The sequence below is a fragment of the Theropithecus gelada genome, chromosome 17 (genome assembly GCF_003255815.1).
Source record: "Theropithecus gelada isolate Dixy chromosome 17, Tgel_1.0, whole genome shotgun sequence".
NCBI lineage: Eukaryota > Metazoa > Chordata > Mammalia > Primates > Cercopithecidae > Theropithecus > Theropithecus gelada.
In genome coordinates, this window is record NC_037685.1 from 37,267,583 (window position 1) to 37,275,285 (window position 7,703).

The 7,703-nt window shown below is 50.3% G+C and overlaps 1 protein-coding gene across 2 annotated transcripts in view; it reads left to right on the forward strand.

Annotated features, from left to right (window-relative positions):
- Positions 1 to 643: 643 nt before the first annotated feature.
- The window catches only part of FARP1 (FERM, ARH/RhoGEF and pleckstrin domain protein 1), a 304,677-nt gene continuing 297,617 nt past the window's right edge, over positions 644 to 7,703 (forward strand). For both annotated transcript variants that reach the window (XM_025364102.1, XM_025364103.1), the window contains exon 1: positions 644 to 1,041. The gene's annotated coding sequence lies outside the window, so the exon portion shown is untranslated. The remainder of the gene's footprint in view (positions 1,042 to 7,703) is intronic.

The window sequence follows — 7,703 nt, forward strand, 5'->3', positions numbered from 1 at the left end:
CCAAGAGCACTGTCCCCCGAGGCTGGGCGGGCGGGAACTGTCATGGGATTCGCTCGGGCGGAGGGCGCTGGCCCAGGACGTGGGCGGGCGCGGGGTAGCCGCCGCTCCCCCGAGCTTAAGTCCCGTGCAGCCCGGGGTGGTGCCGGAAGCCCGTGCCTGTGGCTCCGGGGGAGGGGAGGGCTCGGTGTGTCCCTGAAGACGGTCCTCCCCGCGCGACGTCGCAGGCGAAGCAGCCCCAGGCAGGACCTCAAAAAGCGACCTGCAGAGTCCGAGCCCCTGACCGCCCGCCTGCCGCTCCCGGCTTCGCCGTGGACGCGTCTCCCGCTCTCCCCGGTTCGTTTTTCGCCACAGCGGCCGGATTCGCGTCTCGCCGGTGGCGCTCCCCGCGCTCGGTTTGGTAGCGCCGCGCGGAGCCCGGCCCTGGCTGGACGCCCAAGAGAGGCGCAGATACCCGGTGGCGCGCTGGGCTCAGGAGGCCCCTGGGCGCACCTGCCCGAGCGGAGCGGGGCCGGCGCAGGGCGCGGGCCCGGACGCTGGAGGGGGCTGTGGCTCTCCCGCGTCCCCGCCGCTCGGGTTGCGCGGCGCCCGCCTCCCCCCGCCGAGGGGCCGGCCCAGACCCGGGGAGGGGCGGCGGCCACAGCACTTCCCGCTCGCCGGCCTCGGAGGCGGCGGGTCCGGCGCGGGCGCAGCGTTGCGGGCGCTCGGCTGGGGCGCGGGGCGGGGACGCGGCCGCCGCCCGCTTTGCGCCGCTCCTCCCTGCGCGAGTGGCGCTGGCCCCGGCGTCTAGGCGGCCATGGCGACCCGGAGCCCGCTCCCCACCCACCCCGCCTGCTCCGCCCTCCCCTCCGCCCCGCGCCACCTTTGATGGCTCGGACCTCGGCCGGCCACCGCCAGCCCCGCTCGCGCGCCCGCGCCGCCGCCGCCGCCCGCGGGTATTAATAGCCGGCGCCGCCGCGCCCTCGGCCGCCGGAGGCTTGGGAGCCGCCGAGCCCGGAGCCCGAGCCGGGAGAGGGAGCCGCCGCAGCCGCCGGCGCTGTGGAGGTAGGAGGCGCGCGGTGAACAATGACCGCGGCTGGAGGGCGGGGGCCGGCGGGGTCCGGGCCGCGGGCTGCAACTTGTGCGAGTCCAGGCTCCCGCAGCGCACGGCCGGGGCCGCGGGCGAAGGTGGGCGCGTGGTCCCCGGGGTCCTGCTCCGCGCAGTCGGGCGGCGGGCCGGGCCCGGGCAGCCCCGGCCACCATCGCAGGAGCTTGGGGGCCTCGGGGCTCCGCGCCGCCCCCTGCGCCCCTCTCCCCTCACCTCCGCCGACCTGGGGCTGCGGGGCTCCGCGCCGGTCCCCGCTAGCCTCTCCCGACCCCGGCGCCCTTCCCCCGCTTCCTCCCGTCCTACCCGCCCGCTGACAGCGCCGGACGCCGCTTCCGGACCTCGGGCCGCAATCTCGGCCCGCGAGGCCGGTTGCGGGCCGGGGAGGTGGCCGCTGGCGTGGTTGCCACCGCGCCGCCGGGTGCCCGCCGCTCGCCCACGCGCGGCGCGAGGTTCCCGGCGGGTGACAAAGAGGAACACACCCTCTGCCCAAGTTAGATTTGTGTCTCTCTTTACTGTCTGCCTTTATGCAGGGCAAAGTTTTTATTTTTTATTTTTTAAAGCAAAGGACAGATTGTTTTGCAGCGAGCATTTCCAAACAACTTCGGATTGTGGTTTTACGATTCAAGTTCCGGAAACTTTAGCTGTGTGATCCGGCTGGACCCCAGAGACTGTGTGTGTGTGTGTGTGTGTGTGTGTGTGTGTGTGTGTGTGTGTGGTTTTATTTGAGGGGGGAAATATGAGTTCCCTGTAATGAGTCTGGATCTCGTTTGTGGCAGCTGGAGACCAGCGGCTGTTGGGGATCGAGTAGTGTTCCCCAGAAAGGAGGGAGCCAAGGCTCACAAAGAAGCGAGGCCCTGGTGTCTGATCAGCTCGTGGAGACGTGGGAGAGCCTGCTTCTCATCTGGAACAGTTTAGCAGCCTCGGCTCTCTCTCTCTCCTAGCCCTGGGGAGTACCGGTGGCCTCTGGTCGTTTTAGTTTATTTTGTTAAGGCCGTTCTCTTTGTCAGTTTACCAGGTTTGACCGCCCAGCCCTGGCCTCTGCATGGAAACCTCTGGGCGCCCCTCTCCTTCCAGTAGGCAGCATCTTCTGAGCCAAACCCTGGCCTAGCACTGGATTCCGTTTAATTTGCTTTGCACGTGGTGACTTGCGGAGCCCATTTCAGAACATCCTCCAGCATTGTCTTGCTTTTCTTATTCAGTCTGAACAAGGGGAGGAGAAAGAAATACCTTTCTGGTTCTGAAAGCTTTAGGGGAGTTGCCTTAAAAATTTGCTTCGTTGTTCCGGAGACTTTAGGAGGGCCCTGCTTCATCCTCTCTTTGGCTTTCTCCCTCCTTCCACAGTGTTCTTGTAGGGGGTTTATTCTCAGTCTTTCGGATGGGTTGGCCTCCAGGATGTGACAGTTTCTGACAGTGTGCTTCATAAGTGGGTACAGCTAGCACATGGCTCACTTTATATTCCTGCAGCATCGTTCTGCAGCAAGGCATCAATATTGGAGTTACTCCAAGCACAGCGAAGCGTTTGTGTTTTTAGAATGTCTGGCTAATAGATCTGCTTCTGGGTAAAATAAATAGAAGCATTATTGGGCAGTGGCTGCTTTACTGAGGGAATTGTTGGTGGAGACAGCGAGTAGATGCCTTCCTAGCCCAGTGCCTCCCAGAATCTCTTACTTGTTTCTTTTATGTGAACGGGAAACTAGAAATACTTGGTGTGCAGGTAGCTGTGCCTCCTAGAGGCAGGGATTCTATGGTGTCCGCATCCTGTCCCCCCCCCCCCCCCGTTATTTGGGGTGTGGTGTTTCATTGAGAAGTTCTGTCATTGTGGGAATCCTTTGGAAGTTTGGTTTATAATGCCCCCTTTCATAGTGATATTATCTTCCTTGAATTGATACAGGGATGGATTTATTCCTTGGTTCATAATAGAATGCTAACTTTGTAGCCAAACTTATCAAAGAAGATCTTAAAATAATTATCCCGGAGAAGTTTCTTACTGGGCTATTGCGTTCACCTCAAAATTATCCTGAGTTTGCAAGGAACCTGGAGGAATGTTTTTGTTTCACTTTTCATTAAACTGTCCAAGGGCGCTGGGCGTGGTGGCTCACACCTGTAATCCCAGCACTTTGGGAGACCGAGGCAGATCACTTGAGATCACCAGTTCCCAGCCTGGCTAATATGGTGAAACCCCGTCTCTACTAAAAATACGAAAATTAGCCAGGCATGGTGGCAGGCGTCTGTAATCCCAGCTGTTCAGGAGGCTGAGGCAGGAGAATCACTTGAACCCAGGAGGCAGAGGTTGTAGTGAGCTGAGATCGGGCCACTGCACTCCAGCCTGGGCGATAGAGTGAGACTCTGTCTCAAAAAAAAGGAAACTGCCTAAGGAAATTTTGTTTTGTTTTGCTTTTTGGTTAAAGATACAAATTAAATATAGCATTGAAAGAGGTAGTTTTTTTTTTTAAACAGTGAAGCTTATACTTATTTAATTTATTGAACATATAATAGCTTAATTCATTTGGAAAAGTGTAATACTTAGGAGGAGGATGCTTGTGATAAATATCAGAAAAAAGAACTCTTTTCACCCTGGGGGGGATTCGAGAATACTAGAGAAAGGATAAAAAGCTGGTTTCTGCAAGCAGAATAGACTTAGGAAAAATGGCATTGTGATTTTCCCAGAGGATAAGAGAAATTCTATGGATTTGTAAGTACTGTACTTGCCTGTTTTTTTTTTTTTTTTTTTTTTGAGATGGAGTTTTGCTCTTGTTGCCCAGGCTGGAGTGCAATGGTGCAATCTTGGCTCACTGCAACCTCTGCCTCCCAGGTTCAAGCAATTCTCCTGCCTCAGCCTCCCGAGTAGCTGGGATTGCAGGCATCCGCTACCATGCCCAGCTAATTTTGTATTTTTAGTAGAGATGGGGGGGGTTTTTCTCCATGTTGGTCAGGCTGGTCTCGAACTGCCGACCTCAAGTGATTTGCCCGCCTCGGCCTCTCAAAGTGCTGGGATTACAGGCGTGAGCCATGGAGCCCGGCCTTGCCTGATGTTTTGATAGCATGGTGGACTGGACATTTTAAAGAAGCCCTTTGTAACTGGCCTTACTTATTGCAGATAACTGCTTAGTGTTTTTAAGAAATGCACTTTCCTCACCAGCTGAAGGTGCTACAGATAAGAGGGGCAGATATAATCCTGTAATGCAGGTGCTAGAGTCTTCCTACCTTGGGTGCACAGGTATTCCCTGTATTGGTTACCACTTGCCCGGGAGGGGAGGGTGTGGGGTCTTAGGCGCTTGTGGCAGTCTCTCTCCTATTTGCTGCTTTTGATTGAAAGGAGCCTCTCCAAGCCTTGCTATTGAATGGGAAGCAGTGGATCAACTTTTCTTGCCTTTTAGTGTCAGAGTTTATTCTGTGGTGGTACTGGGTGGCAGTCCTCTTTCTCTCTGTTTCAGCCATGGTGACTTAGGTAGGTAGGCTGTTACCTCCTTAACCACTTCCACATGGCCAGGCAGATCAGTGCCAAATGGTTTTCATTCAAGTTACTTCAAATCCTGATTTCTCCAGTCCCGTTCTGCCAAATGCAGCCTTTGTTTTTAATCAAGAAGCCCCCAGAAAACATGTATTTAAAACTGGCAAAACTTGTATAGGATGCCCTTGCCCTGGTTTGAGTTAATTAAAAATGTTTGGCCAAGTGGATACTTTGAGCAGAAGTGGATAATTGATACATTACTAAAATATCATGCTTGAAGCTTTTGATACTAATCCAGCGACACTGAAACTGAGGCATGCTCAGTGCTGCCTGCAAACTATTAACTCGGATTGTAAGTTTTCTTAGTTTAATGTGGGTGGAAATTATAGACAAACTTCAAGACTTGCAATTAATGTGGGAATTCATCATTTACACTGAATTTCATATGTAAGACTGTCATATTTGTTCATACATTTAAAAAAAGCCTTAGGCCACACTAGACTGCCTTTAACTCTCAATTATGATAATAACCTCTGACCACAAGCGTAACTTCACTTTATGTGCAGACTTTTGATGAAATGTTTTGCATAAATTATCAATTAGAAGACTTAAAAATCCAGTATTATGATGACTTTCAGTTTTTGTTCTTGTTCACTTAGGATCTAGTATAGTATTTGAATATAGCAAACCCTTGATAAATTCTTGTGTTCTGTTTTCTTTTTGAAAGAGGGTCTCACTCTGTCACCAGGCTGGAGTGCAGTGGTGATCATGGCTCACTGCAGCCTCGACCTCTTGGGCTCAAGTAATCCTTCCATCTCAGCCTCCCAAGTAGCTGTGACTACAGACGCATGCCATCGCACCCAGCTAATTTTTTCTTTAAAAATTTTTTCTTAGAGAGTCTCACCAATATATTGCCCAGTCTGGTAAATCCTTGTTGAATGAATAATAAATCCAGTTTTTACCATCCCTTCAAATTAGTCTTGAGAGTTTTTAATGGAAACTTGTTATTAGAAATGATAGATTGCAGTTCTGGCAGTTTGATATTTGATTTTGTTTTCATTTCATTCTGATTCAGCAATTTAATCCTTAAAGCTGAGTCAGATTGTAAAAAGACAGAGGTTCCTTTTAAAAAAAAGACAGTAAGGTGAGGTGGCTCATACCTGTAACCCCAGCCCTTTGGGAGACCGAGGCGGGTGGATCACCTGAGGTTGGGAGTTCAAGACCAGCCTGACCAACATGGAGAAACCCCGTCTCTACTAAAAATACAAAATTAGCCGGGCATGGTGGCACATGCCTGTAATCCCAACTACTCGGGAGGCTGAGGCAGGAGAATTGCTTGAACCCGGGAGGTGGAGGTTGTGGTGAGCTGAGATTACGGCCATTGTACTCCAGCCTGGGCAACAAAAATGAAGCTCTGTTTCAAGAAAAAACAAAACAAAACAATAAAAGCATGAAGAAGAAAGTAAAACAAACTTGAAATCCTACCGTCTGTTACTGACTCCTACCTTAGCATTTTGGCATCTGTTCTTTTATATAGCCTTCTCATTTCTTAACCTCCCCCAAATTTGACATTATACGTGTTTTATATAGTACTTGTCTGTAAATTGAATGTGCTCACCGTTCCTTTTTGTACTTTGAAGCTTGCCTTCTGGGATACATTTTCCTTCTTCCTGAGATCCATCTTTTAGAAATTCTGTTAGCATCTGTTGGTGGTAACTTCAGTTTTTGCATGTCTTAGATATCTTTGTTCTTGAATGGTAAATGTATCTAGTTGTGCAATTCTGTATTGTTCCTGTATTAATCAGCTGTGTTCTGGTTCCATTCCTGTTGCTGTCTAATTATTTGTAAGTGGTCTGTCTTTTCTCTCTGGCTACTTTTAAGATCCTTTGGTGTTCTGCAGTCTGGCTATGACATGTCTAGGTATTTCTTCTCTCCTTTACTTTTTTTTTTTCTTTTGAGTCAGGGTCTCACTCCCGTTGCCCAGGCTGGAGTGCAGTGGCATGATCTCGGCTCACTGCAGCCTCAACTTCCTGGGCTCAAGTGATCCTCTCACCTCAGCCTCCTAAGTAGCTGGGACTACAGGCAAGCACCACCACACCTGGCTAATTTTTTGTATTTTTACTAGAGATGGGGTTTTGCCATGTTACCCAGGCTAGTCTTGAACTGCTGGGCTCAAGTGATCCTCCTGCCTCGGCCTCCCAAAGTGCTGGGATTATGGGCATGAACCACCAGCCTGGCTCTCCTTTACTTTTATTCCTCTCTCTCTTCCCTATTCTCCTCCCCCTCTCTTCTGCTCCTCTTCCCTGCTCCCATACTACTGTCTTTCCCAAAGAAATTAGAAAACTAATTTCTTTATTAGTTTATTTTCTGTTGCTCAGCAATATTTCAGTGGCTGGATATGCTATGACTTGCGTATCTATTCACCTTTGGCCATTCAAGTTGTTTTCAGTTTTGGCTATCATGAATACAGCTGCTGTGAACATTTGTGAACAAATCTTTGTGTAGAGATATGTTTTTTATTTTTCCTGCTGGATCTTAAGTGTGTGCATAACTTTGTAATAAGCTATTTGTAAGAAAGCGTTGGCACCATTTTATATTCCCACCAGTGATGTATGAGACTTCTAGTTACTCCAATCCTGACCAACACTTGAAATACTCAGTCTTTCCTTGTAGCCATTCTAGTGGCTATGTAGTGATATCTCACTGTGGTTTTGTTTTATATTTTCCTGATAACTAATGAAATGTTTTCATGTACTTATTGACCATTTGTATATCTTCTTTTGTGAGTGTCTGTTAGGTTTTTTTTTTTTTTTTTTTTTTTGAGACAGAGTCTCACTCTGTCGCCCAGACTGGAGTGCAGTGACACAATCTTGGTGCACTGCAACCTCCGCCTCCCAGGTTCAAGTGATTCTTCTGCCTCAGCCTCCCAAGTAGCTGAGATTACAGACATGTACCATGCTATTTTTTGTATTTTTGGTAGAGATGGGGTTGAAACCCATCCCTGGAACCCTGGCCCACCATGTTGGCCAGGCTGGTCTCAAACTCCTTACTTCAACTGATTCGCCTGCCTCGGCTTCCCAAAGTATGAGTCACTGCGCCCGGCAGATCTTTGCTGTTTTTAATTTTTTTGTTCAGTTTTTTTTTTTTTTTTTTTTTTTTTTTTTTTTT